Source organism: Bombina bombina, chromosome 9, assembly GCF_027579735.1.
Source record: "Bombina bombina isolate aBomBom1 chromosome 9, aBomBom1.pri, whole genome shotgun sequence".
Classification (NCBI taxonomy): Eukaryota; Metazoa; Chordata; class Amphibia; order Anura; family Bombinatoridae; genus Bombina; species Bombina bombina.
The window spans coordinates 53204917-53229820 of record NC_069507.1 but is presented as its reverse complement, the minus strand read 5'-3'; the positions used below and the strand labels follow the sequence as shown (position 1 = coordinate 53229820).

Here is a 24904-nt window from a genome sequence, read left to right as displayed (position 1 = left end):
ATGCTCTGTCTGAATCAGAAAATATTTTTTTGGGGGTTTCATATCTGTGTGATCAAAAAAAGGTCCCAGGGAATTTGTGGCAGTGTGTACAGAAATACATGATTAAAGGGATATGAAAGTTCAAAGTAAACTTGCATGATTCAGATAGAGCATTTTATTTTAAGACACTTTTAAATTCACTTCTATTTTCAAATGTGCTTCATTGTCTTGGTATCCCTTGTTGAAAAAGAATATGCACATATCCTACACTAGTGGGAGCTAGCTGCTGATTGGTGCCTGCACACACTTTTCTTTGATGATTGGCTAACTAGATGCGTTCAGCTAGCTGCCAGTAGTGCAATGCTGTTCTTTCAGCAAAGGATAACAAGATAATTAAGCAAATTTGACAATAGAAGTAAATTGGAAAGTTGATTAAAATTGGATGTTCTATCCAAATCATGAAATAACATTTTGGGGTTTCCTGCCCCTTTAATTGCTTATGATTTTCATACACACTGCCACCAATGTGTTCTACATTCCCTGCAGCACATCAGCAAGGGACATTGAAGACATTGGTGCCAGTGCTTTTTAAAAATGTGCCCTTTGCATTGGTGTCCGTCTGTGCACTTACTTTAAAAATTATGTCTGCTTTGCTGTCAACTAGTGTTTTTTAATGCCACCCAGGGCCTTTGATAATCACTGTGTGTGCATATGCAGTGAATCCATCCTAGGATGCAGCATACTTTGTAGTTTTCTAGACACCACCAAGGAGCACAGAGGTGGAGTGTCAGAAAAAATATTTTGAGAGCCACCTTGGACAATCATGCCTTAGGTTTATCACTACTGATCTAGATTATTATAGCAATCAGCATTTGAAATAAGAGTTTCTATTCTTACAATTAAATGCCACTCAAGTATCCATTCAGTACAAGGATTAAAAATACAATGTAGCCATTCTTAAAAGAATTTGGGGGCTGTATATGGGCACCAATATTACATTGGAAAACTTTTTGAGGTACCCGGTAATAAGTCAAAAAGTGATGAGTTTATTAAAGCCTTTTAGCTGTAGAATTTGAGAGGTAAAAATGGCGCTGAAAATATGTTGATAATTTAAAAAAAATTGGATTGTGATCAGAACACATGCTAAGTATAAGGACATTTTTCACCAAACCGATAATGAAAAAGTGGCTGATTGTGATCTTGTCAGCAACGAAAAGGGCTCATTGACAGCCAGTAACAATTTGATAACTATCAAGTAATAGATTATGATAAACCCCTATATACTGTATGGGGCCGATTTATCAAGCTCCATATGAAACTGTATGCAGCTGTTTCCACGCGAGCCTTCAGGCTCGCCGGAAACAGGAGTTAAGAAGCAGCGGTCATCCCGCACATTGATAATTCCGCCATCATGTGTTGTAAATATGGTGGAATTTTACTAATTTGACCAAGATACATACAAAGAATTAAAACTCAATCCTACCAAAAAAATCTCTAGCAAATAATTGCATTTCTAGATGAAGCAAAGGACAAAGGTATTATTCTCAATATAATTTTCTGTGCCCAGAAATTTCCAAAAGTTCCAGTTTCTATTATTTACCAAAAATCCACAAAGATTTGATTAACCCCCCATGAAGGCCTATTATATCAGGTATTGGCTCTATTAAGTTCAATCTTTCACAATACATAGATAGATTTGTACAGGAATATGTCAAAACTCTACCTTCATATTTAAAATATACGACAGACATTCTAAATGGCCTAAAACAAAAAAAAGGGAAGATGGTTTTATTATGGGGACATGTGATGTATCCTCATTATATACAAGTATAAGACATGACCTGGGCCTTATTGCAGCAAAATCATATATGGAAAGAGAATTTATACCAGTTTTAATTTTGTCAACTAAAACTAGACTAAAATGAGTAGAAAACGAAAGAAATTCTGATGACTAAAATACGACTAAAACTAAAATGGCATTTTAGTCAAAAGACTATGTCTAAAACTAAATTAAAATGGCATTTTAGTCAAAATACTATGACTAAAACTAAATCAAAATTTGATAACAAAAACATTTCATGCAAGGCGTTATAATCAATCCAAATCTAATTACTGCTCTTTTGTCAAATTTACGAAACTTAATTTTAAGATAAAGACATGTTATATAACACAACAGTTAAATCTGTATTGCATGTTCAAACCTTAATACCATAAATAAAAACAGGTTAATAAACCTTTACTCCAGGAGTATATAATGCGTTTGGAAGTTCTAAAGCAATGCTAATATCGTTGCCGAAAATATTTCGGATCTGTTATCAATTAATTGATTCTTCCTATGGAAATAAGCATAACCCACCAGTATGGGTTTAAGTTATGCTGTGCCTGTGCTAGCTGCAGAAACTGTTTGTGGTGTTGAGTTACTTGATACTTGTTTTAATTATTAGCAGAGAACTGTTAAAGTTTTTGTATTAGGTAATATGTGCAATACAGCCAATACAGTTTACAGTTTTTTTTTATATATTTTAAAGTTGCACTTCTGTTTGTTTATGAAGCTTGGTTTTATTTAATTTTAATTTTAATAAAGACGTTATAAATCACAACGGCTAAATCTGTGTCTGTATTGCAGGTTTAAACCTTAATACCATAAATAACAGTTGTTATGTTTACTCCTGGAGTATGTAATCAGTTTGCAAATTATAGAGAAATGCTTAAATAATGCATTACACTTTAACTAAACTCCTTAGATTTTAGTCGACTAAAATCTATTGGAGATTCAGTCGACTAAAACTAGACTAAAACTAAAACAATTAAGATGACTAAAATTCGACTAAAACTAAAATGGCATTTTAGTCAAAAGACTAAAACTAAGACTAAATCGAAATTTGCAGTCAAAATTAACACTGATTTATACTAAAAGATATTGACTTCATACTAAATCAGAACTATTTCTCATTTAATAAAAAATGTTATATACAGACTAGAGGGACAGCTACGGATACAAGATTCTCACCCAGCTATGCTAACCTATTTCTGGGAAAATGGGAAGAGGATTTTATGAAAATGGGAAGAGGATTTTATCATCAAGAATAGACTGGGTGTGAGTCTTGTACTATTTAGGAGATTTATGGATGATATCTTCTTCATTTGGAAGGGGACCCATACAGATTTGGATTGCTTTATGTCAGAAATGGATATCAGTGATATAGGAGTTCAATTCACTCATACATATAGTACAGAGAAAATAGTTCTTGATCTATATATAGAAGCAGTTGATAACGAAATTATAACCAAGACACATTTCAAGAAGGTAGATTCCAATTACCTTATACACTACAATAGTTGTCACCACAAACAAAGGAAAGAGAACATCTCTAAGGGACAATGTCTAAGAGTTAAACTGAATTGTTCCAGAGTGACAGATTATGAACAACAAGTACAAATATTGGAACAAAAATTTGTAGAGAGAGGGTATACCCCTGAATCAATTAAAACTGTGATAGAACAAGTGGGGAATACTGATTGGGAGAGCTTGTTAAAATACAGTGTTAAAGAAGAAGTAAATAATGAACAAAAACAAAACCTAATAAATTTACTTATGGTGACTGATTTAAATAGTGACAATTATTTATTAACAAAAATTATGAAGAAGCATTGGCACCTATTACAAACTGATCCAATAATAGGAGAAAACTTACCAACACACCCTAGATTAGTATATAGGAAAGTCAGAAACATCAGAAGTTCTCTATCTTCAAGTGAGTTTAAAAAATAAATAAACAAAACATCTAGGGACAGAGACCTTAAAGGTGGACCAATACAAGGCTTTCCCCCATGTTTTTCATGTTTTTCATGTAGATCTTGTAAATTCAGTAAAAAATGTAAGGAAATTAAATCAAGTCAAAATGGATATATCCATCAGATTAAGGATATATAGTAAGATATCAAGACAGAGGAGTAATATATATAATAGAATGCTCTTGTCACAAACAGTACATAGGGGAAATTACAAGAACATTAAGAGAACGCATACGGGAACACCTCTCCTGTATAAAGAGGGGTGACCAAGAAACACATTTTTATAATCATTTTCGCACAGTACATCAAAATAAATTAAACACTTTAGTTTTTGGGTGATTCAAAAAGTTAGACCTGACTGGAGGGGGGGGGGGGGGGGGGATAATTGTAAACTTAAAATACTGACAAAAGAAGGAAGCTAAGTTAATTTACAACATGCAAACCCTTTATCCAGAAGGCCTCAACTCAGAAATTGACATTTCACCTTTTCTTACATAATCCACCATTTACACATTTGATTTAATATATATAATATTTTTTGACAATAATATACATGTACAGTAAACACTCTTTTTGACACGGAAATGATCAAAATTAATTTTAAGTAGCACAATCTAAATGTAAATTTATCAATTATGTAACTGTGTTTATTCTAGATATATTTGATGTTGATAGTTGGTTAAAGATTTACTTACATATTATTATAGAAATAGAGCAGTGCAGTAAAGTCACTTTTATTTTCACACTTAGAATTCATTTTGCAACTATACCACCCAATAAATAGAAAATATTGAAATAATTTTAAAAATAGCAAGAAGAATATTGAGGGGCATATTTATCAAGCACCGTATGGAGCTTGTTGCCCTGTGTTTCTGGCGAGCCTTCAGGTTCACTGGAAACACAAGTTATAAAGCAGCGGTCTAAAGACCGCTGCTCCATAACCTGTCCACCTGCTCTGAGGCGGCGGACAGAAATCAACCCGATCGAATTTGATCGGGTTGATAGACACCCCCTGCTAGCAGCTGATTGGCCGCAAATCTGCAAGGGGCTGGCATTGCACCTGGTGCAATGATAAATGCCGACAACATATGCTGTCGGCATTTATCGATGTGCAGCGGACATAATCCGCAATATCGGATCACGTCCGCTCGCACAATGATAATTCGGCCCCTAAGTCTCTTTTAGAAACATGTACTGTCTAACTATATAAATAGTAATGCTGATTATATCTATGACCCTTACTAGTTATATATCATTAGTTAACTAAAAATAACTTTTCTCACTTAGAATTTTATTTGAGAATGTATCACTTAATCAATTGAAGATATCTAGTCCATCTAAAAATACACACTGATATATTGTTCGAATATTATTTTATTTTATTTTCTGCTCCTATTTTATTGGAAATTTATATTTCTTGTAATTTGCTATATATGTTTTTAAATTAATTTCTATATTTTTTCATATATGAAGTGTTATAATAATCCATTGCATCCAACAAATACTTGAGAACAAAAACTAGAGCTGTGACCACACCAAAAACATTCATGATTTCACCTTATAATTTGGGAAACAGGAGGATCAATGAGAATGAGGGGAGGGCTATTTAAAAAGTGTGAGGAAACAAAATAATTTATGTCTTGATAAAGCCCATGAAGCGGTGAAACGCGTTGACGTAACAATTATCTAGCGGCTGAAATTTGTTTGACTTCTACTCTGACCCTGAGGAGTTTACATGGTGAATGGAGGGAAAGAACAAAAGTGTCAATTTTGCAATGGCCACTGCTACATTGTATTCAGCTTACGCTTGGAGCCTATTACAACTCTCGGAAAAAAGTGATGTCACGAGTCACATGTGATCTCCCGATGCCAATCATGTAACTGTGAGCTGCTGGTGCAATGCTGAATACGGAGAGCGTATTGCTCTCCGCATTCAGCGATGTCTGTCGGACCTGATCCACACTGTCGGATCAGGTCCGACAGACATTTGATAATTCGGCCTCTTTGTATACACCTATAGGTGGAAAACGGTGTGGTATAGCCTGTGAAAGAACTGTCAATCTGTACAAAGCTCTAATATATCCTGCGGATACTTATCCATTATAAATGGAGATGTCCCTGTTTACATATACTTGGACTTTTTAACTCTATAAATATAATGCTTTTTGTGCTTTTAGTAATTTGTGTGACTATTTTTTAACCTATGTGATACATTTTATATATATAGGAGCATTTCGCCGAAATAAATTCATCATTTTTATACCTAAATAACCCTCCTGGTATCTTTGCTGTTTAGTGCTTAGTCTCTACAATTTCTACTTTGTACTTATATATTCATTTATCTATCTGGGAAGAGATACATTGAGACAGAGCTGAGGATACCTAACCATATTGCTAGTGCTATATCTATTTCACAGACTTAAGGGACAATTACATTGTGGGAAAGGAAGCAAAATCTCTGGATTGTCCAGGAAAAATTGGGACAGTTTGCAAGTATGACTTTACTGTATGTAATTGATGGCCTAGCATACATTAGGTAATTATTATGTCATGTTAAAAAGTACTTGTTTTCTGAAATAAGAATAAACAGTTTAAAATTATTTTTTCACAATTATTCCCTTATTTCTTTACATGTATTCGTTTTTCCTTTAGAGACATTATCCTATTTTGGTGTGAATAAGAGATTTAGTTGCTTGTAAAATGTTCACATGGAACCCAAAATGAGGGGACACAAACAAATAGAAACAAATAGAAGATGCCTCGTCTTGATGTGCAGCATTCAGTCTGTGCTGCTAGACACTGAATATCATTTAAATAAATTTAAGAGCTCAGATGTGTGCTCTCCTGTTAGTGGAATAAAAAGTCTCCACAGCTGTGAATTAACCCTTTGGTGCAAGAGATAGTTTTTATGCTTTAATTATAAAAGAGCATGAGAACAGCAACCTAATTCAGAATATAATATATTTGTAATGTCTATAACACATTTTAGGAAGTTTTTAGAACCATGATTATAGTCAGGTGCATGGTTAAGCAATAATACCAAAGGGGTGCTAAAGATCATCAATGTAATATGTGGCTTGAAACACAATTATTAAATAAAACAGAAATAGCTGTGTAGGAGGAATACAACTGGGTAAGGAACAGCCAGACTCTGCTAACAAGGTGAGGTTACTGATGTCAGTTTAAATGGACAGTCTACAACAGAATATTTATTGTTTTAAAAGATAGAAAATCCCTATATTACCCATTCTCTAGTTTTGCATAACCAACACTGTTATATTAATATACTTTTTACCTCTGTGATTATCTTGTATCTAAGCCTCTGTAAACTGCCCCTTATTTCAGTTCTTTTGACAGACTTGCATTTTAGCCAATCAGTGCTGGCTCCTAGGAACTCCACGTGCGTGACAGTGTTATCTATATGAAACGCACAAACTAACACCCTCTAGTGGTGAAAAACTGTCAAAATGCCCTGAGCTAAGAGGCGGCCTTCAAGGGCATAGAAATTAGCATATGAACTTCCTAGATTTAGCTTTCAACTAAGAATACCAAGAGAACAAAGAAAAATTGGTGATAGAAGTAAATTGGAAAATTGTTTAAAATTACATGCCCTATCTGAATAATGAAAGTTCGTTTTGGACTAGACTGTCCCTTTAAGTCATACACCATGGCAAGACTGAGCATAACAACAAACAAGGTAGTTCTACTGCATAAGCAACGTGTCTCGCAGGCAGACATTTCAAGGCAGACAGGAGTTTACAGATGTTCTATCCAAGCTCTTGTGAAGAAGCACAAATAAACAAACAGTGTCGAAGATCGTAGATGCAGTGGTCCACCAAGGAAACAGTGCAGCAGATGAAAGACATATAATGCTTACTTCCCTTCACAATTAAAAGATGTCCAGCAGTTCCATCTGCTGAGAATTGACAGAAACCAGTGGGACCCTGGTGTACCCATCTACTGTCTGGAGAAGTCTGGAAAGAAATGGTCTTCATGGAAGAATAACGGCCAAAAAGCCATACCTATGACATGGGAACAAGGCCAAGTGACTTCACTATGCACAAAAACAAAGGAACAGGGGTGCAGAAAAATTGCAGCAAGTGCTCTGAACTGATGAGTAAAAATATGAAATATTTGGCTGTAGCAGAAGGCAGTTTGTTCACTGAAGGGCTAAAGAGTGGTACAAGGCAACAGTGAAGCATAGTGGAGGTTCCTTGCAGTTTGGGGCTGCATTTCTGCAAATGGAGCTGGGGATTTGGTCAGAATTAATAGTCTCCTCAATGCTGAGAAGTACAGGGAGATACTTATCCATCATGCAATAAAGTCAGGGATCTATCTGATTGTGCCTAATTTTATTTTCCAGCCTATCTTCGGCATAAAGAAAAACATGGAGACCTGGAAGTGATGGTATGGCCCCCACAGGGCCCTGATCTTAACATCATCAAGTTATCAAGAGACAGAAGTAACTGAGGCTCCCTAAATCCAGAGAAGAACTGTGATTAGTTTTCCAAGATATTTGGAACAACTTACCTGTCGAATTCCTTGAAAAGCTTTGTGCAAGTGTACTTAGAAGAATATATGGTGTTTTGAAGGTAAAGGGTGGTCACACCAGATATTGACTTTATTTAGATTTTTCTTTTGTCCTATCATTTTGCATTTTTTATAACAGTAGTGTGTATGTGTGTGTGTTTATATACGTACGCTGCAGTATCCGGCTTCACTGGTGCAGGTAACGCCTTCAATGTTTGATTGTCTGAGGACGGAGGAGACCCCGAAAACGTTCACTAAGTAAACTTTATGTTTATTCTGACAATGGAGAGTGCCTCGTTTGTATTAGTATATATATACAGTGTATATATATATATATATATATATATATATATATATATATATATATATATATATATATATAAAACAACAATTAAAATTATGGGAAAAGTGAGTTTAAAATCCTCCACTAAATACAAAATGTAGAGAAAATAACTCATTGTGTAAACTATTTACAAATCTAGACAAGTCAGAAGACTTGCTTTTCTCTCTCTCTATAAATATATATATTTTTTAAATGTATTTATTTATATACTGTTTATACATATATATATATATTTACATACACACACATACGCTATATAGTCTCATTCAGCAGATGTTAACTCATGATTCTAAAGACTCCTTAAAATGTGTATAGGCATTACAGATATATTACAGTGTGTGTGTATATATATATATATATATATATATATATATATTTATATAGTGTATGTACATTCAGTATATATATATATATATATATATATATATATATATATAAACAAATCCAATGTGGATCCAGCACTCTCTTTATCGTCAGTCAGCAGTTCAAATAACCTGGAACAATGGTTTGGGGACGACAAATGAGAATCTAAAATTCAAAAAGACATCCAATGATCAAGTGATTGACTTCTTGGATTTACGTATCTACAAATCTGGCTCCAGATTAAAAACCACATTGTTCCAGAACGAGACCGACAGGAATTCTATTCTTAAAAGCACAAGTTGTCACCTTCCGTACTTAAAAAGAGCTTTGCCAAGATCACAATTCAAACGTGTAGTACGTAACAACAGTGATGATAATGTAAAGATTACACAGATTAATGAGATGAGAAACAAATTTCAGAGTCGGGGGGTACAATTGCAAACAGATGGGAGAATCGTATATGGAGGCTATGGGGATGACACAAGAACAAGCACTGATGAAAAAGGTGAATACAGAGAAGGATAAAGACTGGTATTTTGATCTATATTTACACCTGAAAAAGCAAACCAACCTAAGGTTTTACGAGAACACTGGAAGATCATTTCTACTGATCCTGCATTACCTTTTGGTGACATGCCTATGGTTGGATATAAGAGGGTGACCTCTTTACATGATACGTTGATGCAACCAGATAATAAACCTAGTTACACTACTAGGGCCTAGTTACACACTACAAAAAATGGTTTCGATGCAGTGGATGCACCACCTGTAGTGGTATGACCCAGAGCAAATTTTTCACACATCCCTGGTCAAATAAGAAATTTGAGATTAGGCATACAACTAGATATGTGGTTTATGTGATCCATTGTTCATTTTACGTAGCAAGACCCAGGATGACTCATGCAGATGGATGACCAACTATAGGTCAGCCATTAGAGCAGCCATCAATGAGGGTAAACCTGACCAACCTGTTGCTAGACATTTTTTGCAGGGACATCACACAGTGACAGACCTAAGATTCATCATTATTGATCACATCTCCCCTCTAGGGGGGGTGACAGGGGTAAATTATTACTCCCAAGGGAGAGTAAATGGATCAGGTTGGATACTTTGGCTCCCAAAGGTCTCAACGTACATCTGGATATGCAATGCTTTATCTAGATTGTATATTTGATACCTAGTTAAATATGGTCCCTTACTCCTCATATATAACAGCCAATGTATTAAAGGATCACTATACAATATACCATCTGTCCAGAATAGATTTATGAACAGGTATAATATGTGATTAGAGGACCCATATAATATTATAGCTAAAGGCTGCTATTATTTATTTGTTTAATTAATTTACAGAATCCAAGATATCATGTATTTAGGGCTAGAATAGCATATTATTTTAAGACACATGTGCCATGATTTTAGTAAATACAATCGTTGGTTATAAGTTAGGTCCATGATAAATGATGCCTTCATAGAGTATATTACACTTTGGCCCATATTTATCAAGCTCCGTACGGAGCTTGAAGGGTCGTGTTTCTGGCGAGTCTTCAGACTCGCCAGAAACACAAGTTATGAAGCAGCGGTCTAAAGACCGCTGCTCCATAACCCTGTCCACCTGCTCTGAGCAGGCGGACAGGAATCGCCGGAAATCAACCCGATAGAGTACGATCGGGTTGATTGACACCTTCCTGCTGGCGGCCGATTGGCCACGAGTCAGCAGGGGGCGGCGTTGCACCAGCAGCTCTTGTGAGCTGCTGGTGCAATGTTAAACGCGGAGAGCGCATTGCTCTCCGCATTTAGCGAGGTCTTGCGGACCTGGTCCGCACTGTCGGATCAGGTCCGCAAGACCTTTGATAAATAGAGGCCTTTATCTCTAGGGGATAGTATTGTTAGGTTGAGCTACACTATTTCCTCCATTTTTAAGATTAGACTTTTCCATGTAGTGTTCACACTGCCTGGGTGCCGAGCCTTTTAAATTGGGATTTTGTTTTTTCTTCTTGTTTTTGTATAGTCCGGGTTACTGTACGATCTCACACGCATGCGCAGTTGCGCGATGAGTACGCTGCAGTATCCGGCTTCACTGGTGCAGGTAACGCCTTCAATGTTTGATTGTCTGAGGACGGAGGAGACCCCGAAAACGTTCACTAAGTAAACTTTATGTTTATTCTGACAACGGAGAGTGCCTCGTTTGTATTAGTATATATATATATACAGTGTATATATATATATATATATATATATATATATATATATATATATATATATATATATATAAATAAGAATGTGCACTTGAGGAAGCAATCTTTCAATCATTGTGGCATGCTGTAGGGTCACAATTTAGATTACTGCAGGAGGCACTTTAGCCTTTTATCGACAGTGAAACCCTCCCTCCTCAATTCTCAGATTTAAATGAAAGGAAAGGCAGGCAAAATAAACAAAGTACACATGAGTTTTTTTGCCTAATTAAACATTTTATAGAAATATTACATGCTTTATTTATTTATTTATTTTGTACTAGCAAACTTTAAAAATAAAACACACAGCCTATAGCTGAGACTCCAAAAATATTGGTGCACAGAGTAGTGACTCTGTGTCTGCAAGATTCATTTATAGAACTGATAAGTGGCCAATGCTATATTAGTTTTGCCATATTGCTAATAATAGTCCAAAGCAGTAGTAGTTTTAGTACTATTCATTACCCTAGCACCCCCAAACATCAAAGGTGCCAGATGCACTAAATTTGCCTTTTAATGTAACCAGTGATTTAGCAGAGTTAGGAAAGGGCAGTTAAAGGGACACTCAGGTCAAATAAAACTTTCATGATTCAGATACAGTATTTAATTTTAAACAACTTTCCAATTTACTTCCATTAAAAAAAAGGTGCACAGTCTTTTATATTTACACTTTTTGAGTCACCAGCTCCTACTGAACATGTGCAAGAATTCACAGACTATACGTATATGCATTTGTGATTGGCTGATTGTTATCACATGGTACAGGGGGAGTGGAAATATGCATAACTTTGAAATGTGTTATAAAAAAATCTACTTCTCATTTGAAATTCAGAGTAAGTGCTATTGCATTGTTATCTTGCATTTGTTTATTATGCAAATCTACTGTGTTTACTGGTCCTTTAAGAAAATGTTAAAAAAAATATGAGGTCCCTGTGCACCATATTTACCTTTGTTGCCTCCCCCTCTAAATCATATATTCCAAGACCACCCCTGGTGTGAGGCACTAAGCACTAGAAGTGTTTTGTGATTATACTTTCAGTATTGGAGAATAGTTCTGTATTTAAAGGGACATCAACATGCAAAAATAAATGCTATAATGTATTAGAACATTTTGACCTATATTATAATTAGAGCACAAAAATATTCAGTTAAATCAATAGCGCTTTTATTTTTGTGCTCATCTTACAAGTTGAAAGCAATATATTGGCGCTCAAACGAACACCTGGATCTAAATCCTCACATAATAGAGTTCATGGGGCATGCTGGAAAACTCATGTTGGCTATTGCTTGAGAGCTAAGGCTAAGATGCTCTAAACTAGGGGTGTCCAAACTTTGCTCTCCAGAGGTTTTGGAAGTACATTTCCCATGATGCTCAGATAGATAAAATGCTGGCTGAGCATCATGGGAAATATAGTTCCAAAACCTCTGGAGAGCAAAGTTTGGACACCCCTGCAAGTCTAAACCAAAGGTGCTCAAAGTTCAAGGTCAAATAGTGGAGTTCTTCCCTAACTTTAAAACTATGATTTTCTATTGAGATATACATACACATATATAAATAAACATTAAACACATATAGGGTTGCCAGATGTTTGCAACAAAAATACCGGACAGATAAGAGGGGGGAGGGAGGGGGGGGGGTTAAAAAAAAGTGTATATATATATACTGTGTGTGTATATATATATATATATATATATATATATATATATATATATATATATATATAAAGTAAAGGGAAAAACTTGCACTCACTGGAACTTTTCAATAAATCTTTACTGTAAAGATTTATTGAAAAGTTCCAGTGAGTGCAAGTTTTTCCTTTACTAATATTGATACCTACTAGCACCCTGGCAGTCAACCTGAAACTGTGTGTGTGTGTATGTATATATATATATATATATATATATATATATATATATATATATATATATATATATATATATATATATATATATATATGTGTGTGTGTGTATATATATATATATATATATATATATATATATACACACATTTTGTGTGGGTGAAGGAAGGGTGATATTAATATAATTTTTTTTTAAAAGAACTGTCTGAGACTGAGACACATACCTCATGTTGTATTATTTAGACTGACTGAGTCTAATCTAAGATTTCACTGCTTCAATTGCACTATTCTTATCTTGCAACCGACCGAGTTGTAAGCAGCATAGACTGTCTGACACTGTAGACTGCGCAGCCCGCCCCGCAGGTCTTCCTGCTGTCGTGACGTCACGAGCATGATCACGTGACGTCCGACAGTCTCAGTCTCACACACACTCACAGCAGCACGCAGGCACGCACGGCGATCAGCTGCTGTGAGACAAGTACAGTGAAGCCTAGGGCTAAAAGGTGCCGGTGGACACGGGCTGACTTAGTTGCTGGGTAGGTAGGGGATGCGGCTTGGACTCCGGCAACAGGACAAGGAAATAGATGCAAGTTTTGCAACATAAAATAAATAAAATGTAAAACACTTTTAAACACACCTTAACTACCTAAGGTTATGTCCGTTTTTTTTTTTAATTAAATTACCGGGCAGTAACCTGAAATACCGGACAGTCCGGTCTATTACCGGACACCTGTATATATACAGCTCTAGAAAAAAATATGAGACCACTGCAATTAAGAGACCACTTTCTTTGGTTTTACTATTTATAGGTATGTGTTTGAGTAAAATCTTCCTCTTGATCACATTCTAGAGGTTTTCAATGGGGTTCTGGTCTGGAGAATGGGCTGGCCATGACAGGGTCTTGATCAGTTGGTCCTCTATTCACAACTTGATTGACCTGGCTGTTTGGCATGGAGCATTGTCCTGCTGGAAAAAAAACAATACTCAGAGTTAGGGAACATTGTCAGAGCAGAAGGAAGCAAATTTTCTTCCAGGATAACCTTGTATGTAGCTTGATGCATGCGTCCTTCACAACTTTCCAATTTACATTTACCATTAAATGTGCTTTGTTCTATTGGTATTCTTTGTTGAAAGCTAAAACTAATTGATGAGTCAGCACTGACTGGCTAAAATACAAGTCTGCCAAAAGAACTGAGATAAGGGGGCTGTCAGAAGAGGCTTAGCTACAAGGTAATCACAGAGGTAAAAAGTGTATTTCTATAACAGTGTTGGTTATGCAAAACTGGGGAATAAGTAATAAAGGGATTATCTGTCTTTTTAGACAATAACAATTCTGGAGTAGACCGTCCATTTAAGAATCTCTGGTTTACCTTTTTACCGTTCACTTGTAATACCAAATTGTGATCTATTCTTAGAGGAGGGTCCCAAGAGGATAACGCTCCCGGCGCTATCGGTTGCGCTCCTCTTGTTATTAAGTCTATTATTATTGCACTGTTGCTCACATATTACTATCTGTTTAACAGTTTTTAACCATTATTGCTTGCTGCAAGGGGATTAAATATATTATTAGCATAGCATAGCAGCAATGTACTTCTGGGATGAAAGTGTTGATTGGTGACTACACACATATGTCTTTTGCCATTGACTCACTAAATGTGCTCTGCTAGGTCCTAGTAGAGGATTTCTACTCTGGAGTTGACTTTATATATGTGTTTAAACTATGGCTGCCAACTGTCTTGCATCCTGAGGGATTTCCACAGGTTAGGGTGGATGGCTATATTCGTTTCCACAGCACCTTGGTGTCCTGGCTTTAAAGGGACATGAAACCCAACATGTTTCTTTTTTTTGATTTAGAAAGAACATACCATTTTAAAAATGTTTCCAATTTACTTCTAATATTTAATTTGCTTTATTCTGTTGGTAGTCTTTGTTGAAAAAGAAGCAATGCACTACTGGGAGCTAGTTAACACATTGGGTGAGCCAATAACATGAGGAATCTATGAGCAGTCACCAATCAGCAACTCCTGGGCCTACCTATGTATCCTTTTCAACAAGGGATAACAAAATAACTAAACAAATTAGATAATAGAAGTGAACTGGAAAGTTGTTTACAATCACATGCTCTATCTGAATCATTAAACAAAAGAGATTTCATGTCCCTTTAAGGGACAGATTGAGCCATGTCCATGATGCGTCTAGACACTCCCACTCCCTCCCAGACACATGGCCACAGCAGGTCTCCCTGTCCTCCATGTGCGACTCCACCCACACATGGGCCCATCCACAAACTCCCACATCCCTGAAGGCATCTGTAAAATGTTGGTAGGTATGATTTAACCCTTGCAGCAGGCAATATTGCACTGGGAAAACAGAACATTTTCATTTTTGCACTTTTATTTTCCTTTAATTGTGAAAAACTTACCTTCCCCTTTTCAAAAAAGTAAGAAATAGACTGTGTGCAATTTATATGAACATTTAGTGTGAATAGCGAAAGGAGTAGCTACAATGTAGGCTTTGGATAGCTCCAAGGAATCCACTGAGCCTACAGTGGGGGTTGGTATTGCTACAAGACACCAGATCCCTAGGCCGAATATAGCTCAAGTTCCCTTAGTACATGAAAGCTCAGAGCACTTAGAATCATAAAAAAACAAATCTCAAGTGTAGATGTCTGGATGATTATAAAATGAAAAGTCAACATAGTCCTATACCACTTTTCACCAGAAGGGGCACTGGTTCATTAAAGAGAATTTGAATACTTTTTAATCAGCAAAACAAGCTTTTATTTAAGAGAAATCTTTACAGAAAATATTAAACTTACTTGTATCTCCAGGAAATAATTTTTCTATGAACATAATATTTAAGCATACACAATGCATGCTAACTAATAGTATTAAATATGTCATAAGCAATTTATTTGTCAAGTGCCACCAAATTCTGTAGTGCTTATATGTTAGTTATTGATTCCTTTTTGCAAACTAACATATAAAAATACCATTAAACCTGATGCAAACATTAATATTTGGTGTAGATCCTTTTAAAACTCATTGAAGGCAAAACTGAAAATTATGCCCTGGGAGAAATATTTAGTCCATTTTTCCTAACATTTCTTGGCCAGAGACGTGAGGGATCTTGCAGTGTTTTGTGGGTGTGTTTGAAATGGGAGGGGCTGGTACAAGTGTGTGTGGGGTGGGAAAAAGGTTCATCATGGGCCGGGCAAGCAGACTATGGGAGTTTATTGGGGGAGCTGGGACAGTCCCTAAAATTCAGGACATGTGCTAGGACTGAATCAGGCAGACTTCTTCCAACCCAACAAAATTCCACAAGATTTGGGATAGTTTGGAGCTCTGGTTAAACACGGTTTCCTAAAAGAAAGTTAAAAGCTATTTATGTACTAAGTTGCCTTTTCCCCCAATGAGAATGAGAGACAAATGCTGCACTTATGTGGTTTTCAAAATCACTGCAGATTGGACTGGAGTCACCATACCAATACTAACGGCTCATGTCCTAGTCCTTATCACTCAGAGGACTAGAAGAAAAAAATAATACTACTTCAACTGTTCCTGTCTAGAAAGGAGGAAAATAACTTCACATTGGTAAATCCAACTAGAATGACACAAAGTCTTTAAAGGGACATTAAATACTAAATAAATGTCATGCACCTACCTCTAATTATGGGTTCTGCACTTCTGGAACCTGAGTTACACTGCAGGTATCTGAAGTAAAGTTAATGCACATGTGCAAACACATCCTCACTGGAATGCAATGGTGGCACCCTTGACTAGAGGAAGGCTGGAAATAACCTCAGTACTGTGCTTCTATAATGTATTTAGTGGTTAAGCCTTTAACTGTATAGTTTCCAACTGTCTAGTTTTTCCTGTGACAGTCCGGTTTTTTTGCTCTCTGCCTTTTTCTTTTAAGTCTGTCACTTGTTCAATTTAGACAGTATTTTAATAATATTGTATGCAATGCATTACTCCTGTTAGCAATGAGACTAGTAATGGCAATACAATAAAATCAAAAGCAACAGTGACCTCTGTGCCCAAAGGTCACTGTTGCTTTTGATTTTATTGTATTGCCATTACTAGTCTCATTGCTAACAGTATGTATTTTTTCTGTATTTTTATCTATGTGTGGTCTTCGGTTGCAAAGAAGGTTAGCAGTGTGTAGTCAGGTGTTAGGTAAGGGGAAGCCATTATATATAATTCCAGGTAGGATAGGAGACAAGGGGTTATGAAGCAAGAGAGCGCAATAGCGTTCCCACGGGAATAGGGCCCTCAATCCCTCCTGTATGTGTTTGTAAATGTTGTCCTGTCTCTAACAATTCTTGTATTGTTTTATTTAAATTAATTGTATCCATGGACAGCGCTGCGGAATATGTAGGCGCTTCATAAATAAAGTATAATAATAATAGTGTTGCACAATTTGGAACATGTTTACTTTCCACCATGTATATACTAAGGCTTTGCTTAGTAGGGCTTAGAATATCAGACTCTTCATATGCTGGGACTGGAATTCACAAAACATTCACACACAAAAATCCAAATTTACTTGGGCATTTCTGGATCTATTACCATACTGCCAGCAATAACTGCACCAGAAAAGATCTAAAATGACTACTAACCTCATAAAATGCCACCTAAAAACATTCTCAACATATCTATATACACGGTTCTTTATTCCAGAAGCCCCAACAGAGCAGTTAGCAGGTTATGTCACTGTCTTATTTTATACATATATATAATACTAGGGTGCACTGTGGTGAAGTTTGAACCATTTTAATATTCTCTATTGCTTGCATATAACCATGTGTTTAACCTCTGCAATCTGTAGCTACCAGTCAACAACTAGCTCCCAATAGTTCATTGCTGCTGAGGATATGCACATATCCTTTTCAACAAAGTAGAAGTTAATTTTAAATAATACACGCTCTACCTCAATCATGAAAGTTTAATTTGGACTTTTCTATCCGTTTAAGAAACCAGTATGGATAAAATTATACGTGTGCTTGTTTTTAGGTGAATTGGAGTGGGCAGAGATATGCAAACCATACATGGCCGTGGCTCTGCTGCATTGTGTCCCTCTAATTTTTTATTCAAACCTTGGCAACAATGCTTAACTGCTGAGCCATTTCCACTCCTGTGATGAGCTGTTTTGGAGTTTTTAGATGCTGCTCACATTTAAACCCTCCTATAGGTCATTTTACATTTTTTTCCAGCAGATTCATACCATTAATTTATGTGTGAGAACTATACAATAAAAGTGTTAAAAGGTATCTTTTTATTACATTTATTTCTAAACTCTATTGTAAAAAGAAGAAGGGGCTATTCTCATATAAATAAGGGCTTTTGGGTATATGTATATAACTTTGACCTGCACATAAGGACTCCCGTGGATAGCTACTCGAATAAATGCACATGCAAGTTGATCATTATTACATTGGTGATCACCAGGCTATGAAAACATATACAGGAGCTTTATTTAAAGAGGGGCTTCTGGGCTTTAAAACAAGGGTCTTGAGAACCTCTAGGTGTTTTTGAAGGCCTGAAACCCCATCATTAAATAAATGTGTATTTAAAAATAAATAAATAACTAAATGTATAGAAATAGTTTATACTCCTAAGACACACACCAGTTGAAAAAGCAGGAAATTGCTTTTCAATTGGGGGTTTCTAAAGCTTAAAGGGACATTCCGGTTAAAATATTAATGCACAGACACTGTCAGAAAAAATGTGTAAAAATTGTACCTTTAGGGGTACAACAGTTTGTCACTGTGGCAGTACCCTCAAAGGTACACCTGCTGTACCCTTTAAAATGGGTACAAATTGGTACCCTTGCAGATTGTACCTTTCAAAGGCAAATATGTACCTTTGGTGACTAGACTGGACCTCAGTCCTATGGTACCATATTGTACCCTTAAAAAATTGTGCAAATCTGGCCTTTTAAGGGTACTGCCCCAGTGACAAGCCCTTTGTACCTCATGATGGCAAATTTGTACTCAACACAGTAGTGATGTCCAGTTCATGAACGAATCGTTCATTTGAACTGGTTCTTTTCAGTGAACTGTGTGAATCAGTTCACCAGACTGAACTGATTCGTTTGCAAACAGACTTCCTGAGTCTGCAGCAGCACTGGTAATACGATCCTAGAGTGAGTTCTGCTTCTGCCAACTCCTCCTTTGCAATGAATCACACAGCAGAATCAGAACTCCTCACTCTAGGATCATATTACCAGTGTTGTTACTGATTCAAGAAGTGAACTGTTTGCAAATGAATCAGTGTACTGTTAACTAAACTAACTCCTTTGCAATGAATCATCCAGTTAACAGTACACTGATTCAAAGATACCCCTAACTGCATTCCTCCATAAAATTGTATTTTAAAAGTATTAATGTTTAAACAGCCCCAAACTATGTATGGCTTATAAATAAATATAAGGTTGAGACCTGCTGCTTCTGTAAGGGTTAATTTAAGGTGCAGTTAGAGGTATATTTGAATCGGTGTACTGTTAACTGAATGATTCATTGCAAAGGAGTCAGTTAACAGTACACTGATTCAAATATACCCCAAACTGCACCTTAAATTAACCCTTAGAGAAGCAGCAGGTCTCACCCTTATATTTATTTATAAGCCATACAGAGTAGATATGCATATCTGAAAATACATACAACACAGTACATAGAACAGAGTATACAGCATGCTTTGTTCTATGTACTGTTGTATGTATCTGTGAAGGAGCCAACGCTGCCTGTGAGGACTCAGGAGGAGCTGAACTGTCAGACACTGAATCATGAGTCATGATTCAAACATCGGATCAGCGGGCAGAGAGTCTGCAGTAAGAGAATCTGAAGCTCTGCATCACATGCTCAAGTGAACTGATTAATCGGTTCATGGATCGGTTCAGTTAATCGAACTTTCCGAAATGAACCAAACTTCCCATCACTACAACACAGCATATTACAAATGCTGATCCATTAAATTTATCATATAACATTCATATATGTATTTGATGTGTACTTTTTCAGGCATTATTACAATAGCCACACTACAACTTTAACAAAAAGATTGTATACTTTACTGCAGCCATTCCAAAGATTGCTACAGAACCAACTGAAAAAGCAAGGCTAAACAACCAGTTCCAAAATGAACTGCTCAATGTGTTTTCTATGACTTTGTACTAGACTCTAAAAACACCCCATTTAATTTAGGGTGACATGCCATATAAAACATAAATATATAGAAAACATGTAGAAAACAGTATAATAATAATAAAATATAATTCTAACAAAAAGAAGGGGGATTCGGGGGGAGGGATAAACGATAAAACTCACAACCATACAATGAATTGTCACTCTATGCAAAATATATGCAAATGAGTCTATTTCCCTAGTACACATTTTGGTGATGAACCTGCTACCAATAGATGGAGCTGTGTTACACATGTCAAGGAACTTTCAACCAACAGATGGCGCTATGGCGTGTTACACAATGTCCATGTATGTGACTGGGGAACGGTTACAATTTTTTTTTTTTTTTTTAAAAACTGGTTCTTAAACAGCTCTTGTTTATTTTATAGAGTTTAAAACATTTTTTTTTTCTTTGTACTTTTAGTTAATACATTTGCTTTATGTTTAAGAGTTAACATCTTGATGCTCTAAATATAAACATTAAAATGTTAAGTGCTTGTTTGCCATTTAGAACCAGCAACACAGTATCATTGAATATATGGGTTATTAAAGGGACAGTCTAGTCAAAATTAAACTTTCATGACTCAGATAGGGCATGAAAATTTAAACAACTTTCCAATTGACTTTTATCACTAAATTTGCTTTGTTCCCTTGGTGGTATTTTTGAAAAGCTAAACCTAGGTAGGCTCAAACTGATTTCTAAACCTTTGAAAACCGCCTTTTAGCTCAGAGCATTTTGAAAGTTTTTCACAGTTAGACAGTACTAGTTCATGTGTGTCATATAGATAAAAAAAATATGCTGACTCCCATGTAGTTATTTAGGAGTCTGCACTGATTGGCTAAACTGCATGCCTGTCAAAAGCACTGAGATAAGGGGACAGTCTGCAGAGGCTTAGATACAAGAATTTGTAATACTGCAGCTGCTCAGAGCACCAGTGGGGCTTGTACAATGTCAGCAATTACCAGATGGTAGAAGCACCTTAGGCTCTCTGAGCAAGTGCTTTGTTGTGAAAGCTGGTGCACAGAGCATACTTAAATACACTTTTGCAATAGCTATAGCTATAGCTTTTATTAGAAACATTTTTGCTACTACACGCAGGGCCGCCATCAGGGGGTGACAGGGGTGACTACTGTCAGGGGCCCAATGGGCTAGGGGGGCCCCATGAGGCAAGAACTAAAAAAAAAAAATTTGACAGCCACCAGTGGATACTACAGAAGAGTGCTAATTGAGCATGGGAAATGTTATTACAAGGAGTAAAGTATTAGCATTTGAGAGGATTTCTGAGTATGCACTAAACCACTATGCACAGTGTGAGACAGACTTGGCACTTTGTTTGTAGAGTGTGTGCCTGAGTCAGACGGCTGATCACTTTCATTTGCAGAGGAATTAGGAATTACTTAGCAAATGTTTTTTATTTCTTTGTGCAATTTAAGATTGTAACTTCAGTGTGGTAGTAGTTGGATGGTGGGGCCAGGGGTCCATAAAGACACATTTTTTTAGCAGCAGTGTATTTATGATTATTTGACAATTCTGTAGAAATTCTATATTTAAAACCATGCAGAAATGTTTCCTCCTCAATACACAAATTATATATATTATATTCCAGTTTACTGCCCCTTTATGCAAGGACTTTCCAGATACAAGGAGGCATTTTATCTAAGATTTTTACATCTGCATAACATGTTATACTCTCAGACTAAGATTGCTCAGTGTTGGAAATGAGACAGGTTAACTTAAAACTGTTCAGTTTACTCTACAGCTGACTTAATTTTGAAATGCATACCAACAAGCTTAAATCCTGCATTTAACCAGATCTAATGGTATGAGTACCACAGCTTATGGTTCCACCAAGACCATATAGAGTACAGCATTTTCAAAATCCACAAGTACAACTGACAGATGGGAACATTTGTACACTATATTTGAAGTGGTGCTCTTGGTTGGGGAAAATGGGGAAAATATCAAACAAACATATGTCAACCTTTTAAAAGTACTTTTCTTCATCTAGCCATCTACTCAGATCATTAATGTACAATTTTGAATTCACAGAATTGCACATTTACAAATATGATTCTTTAAAAAGTGATCTCTTAATTTCTGCATTTTTTTTTATCATGCATGTCAAACACTGTTGATTTAGGGGATGCAAGGTGCATAACTGTTTCCTCCTGTGAGTGTTTCTGTGGGTGTCTGTGTTTATGTCTTTGTGCTTTGGTTTGTGTCTCTATGAGTGTGTATGTATTTTTTTTCTGTTGGTATCTCTGTGAGGGTGGGTGTGTATGTCTTTGTGCATTTTCTGTGGATGTCTGTGAGGGTGTGTGCATATGTCTTTGAGCTTTTTCTATGGGTGTCTCTGTGAGGGTAGGCGTGTGTTTGTCTTTGTGTATTTTCTCTGGATGCCTCTATGAGGGTGTGTGTGTATGTCTGTATTTTCTGTGGATGTCTCTGTGAGGGTGTGTGTGTGTGTGTGTGTGTGTATGTCTGTGTTTTCTGTGGATGTCTCTGTGCGGGTGTGTATTTTATGTGGGTGTCTCTGTGAGGGTGTGTGTATGTCTTTGTGTGTTTTCTGTGGATGTCTCAGTGAGAGTGTGTATCTATGTCTTTCTGTGTTTTCTGTGGGTGTCTCTCTGTGTGTGTGTATGTCTGTGTGTTTTCTGAGGTGTTGGTGTTTCCTTGGGTGTATGTGCAAGTTTGAGTTTGTGTGTGTGTGTGTCCATTGTCTGTTCCTTTTTAGGACATTTTGACCTTACTACTGATTATTCACATCTTTCTACAGACTTTGAGACTAATGAGACCTTTCCGGAAATCACCAATCTACCATTTAGCCTTTAAATTATTGTTTTAGGCTGTTCAGGGCCCTTCCTTTCAGCCACTGCATGCTGTTGTCATAATTTAGTTGTCATCTTCCTTTACAAAAAGATAATCAGAACTCCATATTTTGTTTTCTAAATCTCCTTTTTTTTTTTTTTTTTACAAAACTGTAGTTTACCTCATTACTTGTCAGGTCAATGTAAACAAGTGCTAAGTGTCTGTTTGGGTGTCTGTGTCTGAGTTTCTTTGCGTGTTTGCTAGAGTGTCTATATGTGAATCATTATGTGTGAGTGTGTGTGTGTGTTTCAGTGTATGTTACTACCTTTACATTTCCAAGTTTAAATAGACACTTAAGAATAAAGTGCATATACGTTTTAGTCACTTGGTCAAAAATTGCACATTTCAAAGGAGGGGGGGGGGGGTCCTGATCAATGGTTAAGTCAGGGGCCCCACAATTTCTAGTGGCAGCCCTGACTACATGTATAATAAAACACTTTATTTTACAATCTGAATTTAGAAGTTTCTTGTAAGATTGATTTATATCAACATTCCAGAGAGACCTAGTGAATTCTCTAAAGACCACGTTGGGAAAAAGGGAAAAAATCTCCTATTTGAAATAAACTGAGTAAAAACAAAACACTGCATATATTCTTTTACCTCTGCTGTTATAATGTCAAAAGTGTTAAAAACGTGGCAAATATGTGTAATATGTAACAAAAACTTTAGTCAGTTTTGGAATCTCCAATTAAAAAGAAACATTGTAAAAATAAAATATGGCAAATACAATTTGAGTGTTTCTGCCTCAATATTTTACCTTGAAAAAGCTCCCTGTTGTAATAATGTGAAATAGTAACAGAAACATAGCCTAATAAGGCGTTGATATAACACAATATATGATACTAGTGAAAAAGTTTTAAAAGTATATATAGATGTATTTTAAGTAAAAATGCTGTTGTAAATATATCTTTAGTAAAAATGATACCATTGTTCTCAGAATCAATAAGAACCCCATACATGATTTTTTTAAAAGTATACAAAATATACAAGTATGTTGCATGAATTTTTGTAAAATGAGAGTTCCAACCGAAGCAAAAAAAGGTGTAAACAAAATGGGAGGAGCCTCAAGATATGCAATAAACACCTGACAGCCCTGTCAAACTCCAAACTCACAAAAGGTATTATGGGTGAAACGCGCATCGGGAAATGTAACCAGCATTCGTTCCCGTCTGGTAGCCGAGTGTGCAGGTTTGCTACAAAGAAAACTTTCTACTGATCGGGTGAGCAGAAAACTCTGTGGGCAAGATGTTTGCTAAAGACATCCCAGAGTCAAACAGTAGCCAAGTTCAAGCCGCTAAAAGTATATAACACTTACCACAGACAAGAGGATCGTAATTACAGGTTAAATGGCAGGAGCCGTAACACATCAGCTGTGAAGGTAATTGACCTAAAGTGCGGCGAAAGCCTCGATCGAAGCTGTGCTGATTTGGAGGAAGTTTTATGTATATCAGAGGAAAGTAACCATGTATGCCCCACAACTGTATTCCTGTTGCTTTGTCTGTGTGTTTGGAGGATAAGCTATACAGAACTTTGGTTTGATTGAAATCCTACTCTGCCTGCATACACCCTTATATATAGCTACTCTGTCTCTATCAGTTGCAACTGCATCTGTTGTGGAACATTGGCTGCTTTTCCTTAATCTCCAAAACACTGCAGTGTAATTAATAAGCTTGATGGCTTTTTCATGCAACTAACTTTACTCTATGTTGAATGATTGTTGGAAGAATAATATGGCTACCACATGTGGTT

The 24904-nt window shown here is 36.2% G+C and overlaps 1 long non-coding RNA gene across 1 annotated transcript; it reads right to left on the bottom strand.

Annotated features, from left to right (window-relative positions):
• Positions 1-13876: 13876 nt before the first annotated feature.
• On the bottom strand, positions 13877-24678 carry LOC128639880 (uncharacterized). Its single transcript, XR_008399271.1, has 2 exons — positions 24471-24678; positions 13877-14069 (listed from the first exon to the last, which is right to left on the bottom strand). It is a non-coding gene; the product is annotated as an uncharacterized LOC128639880 (long non-coding RNA).
• Between the last annotated feature and the right edge of the window lie 226 nt (positions 24679-24904).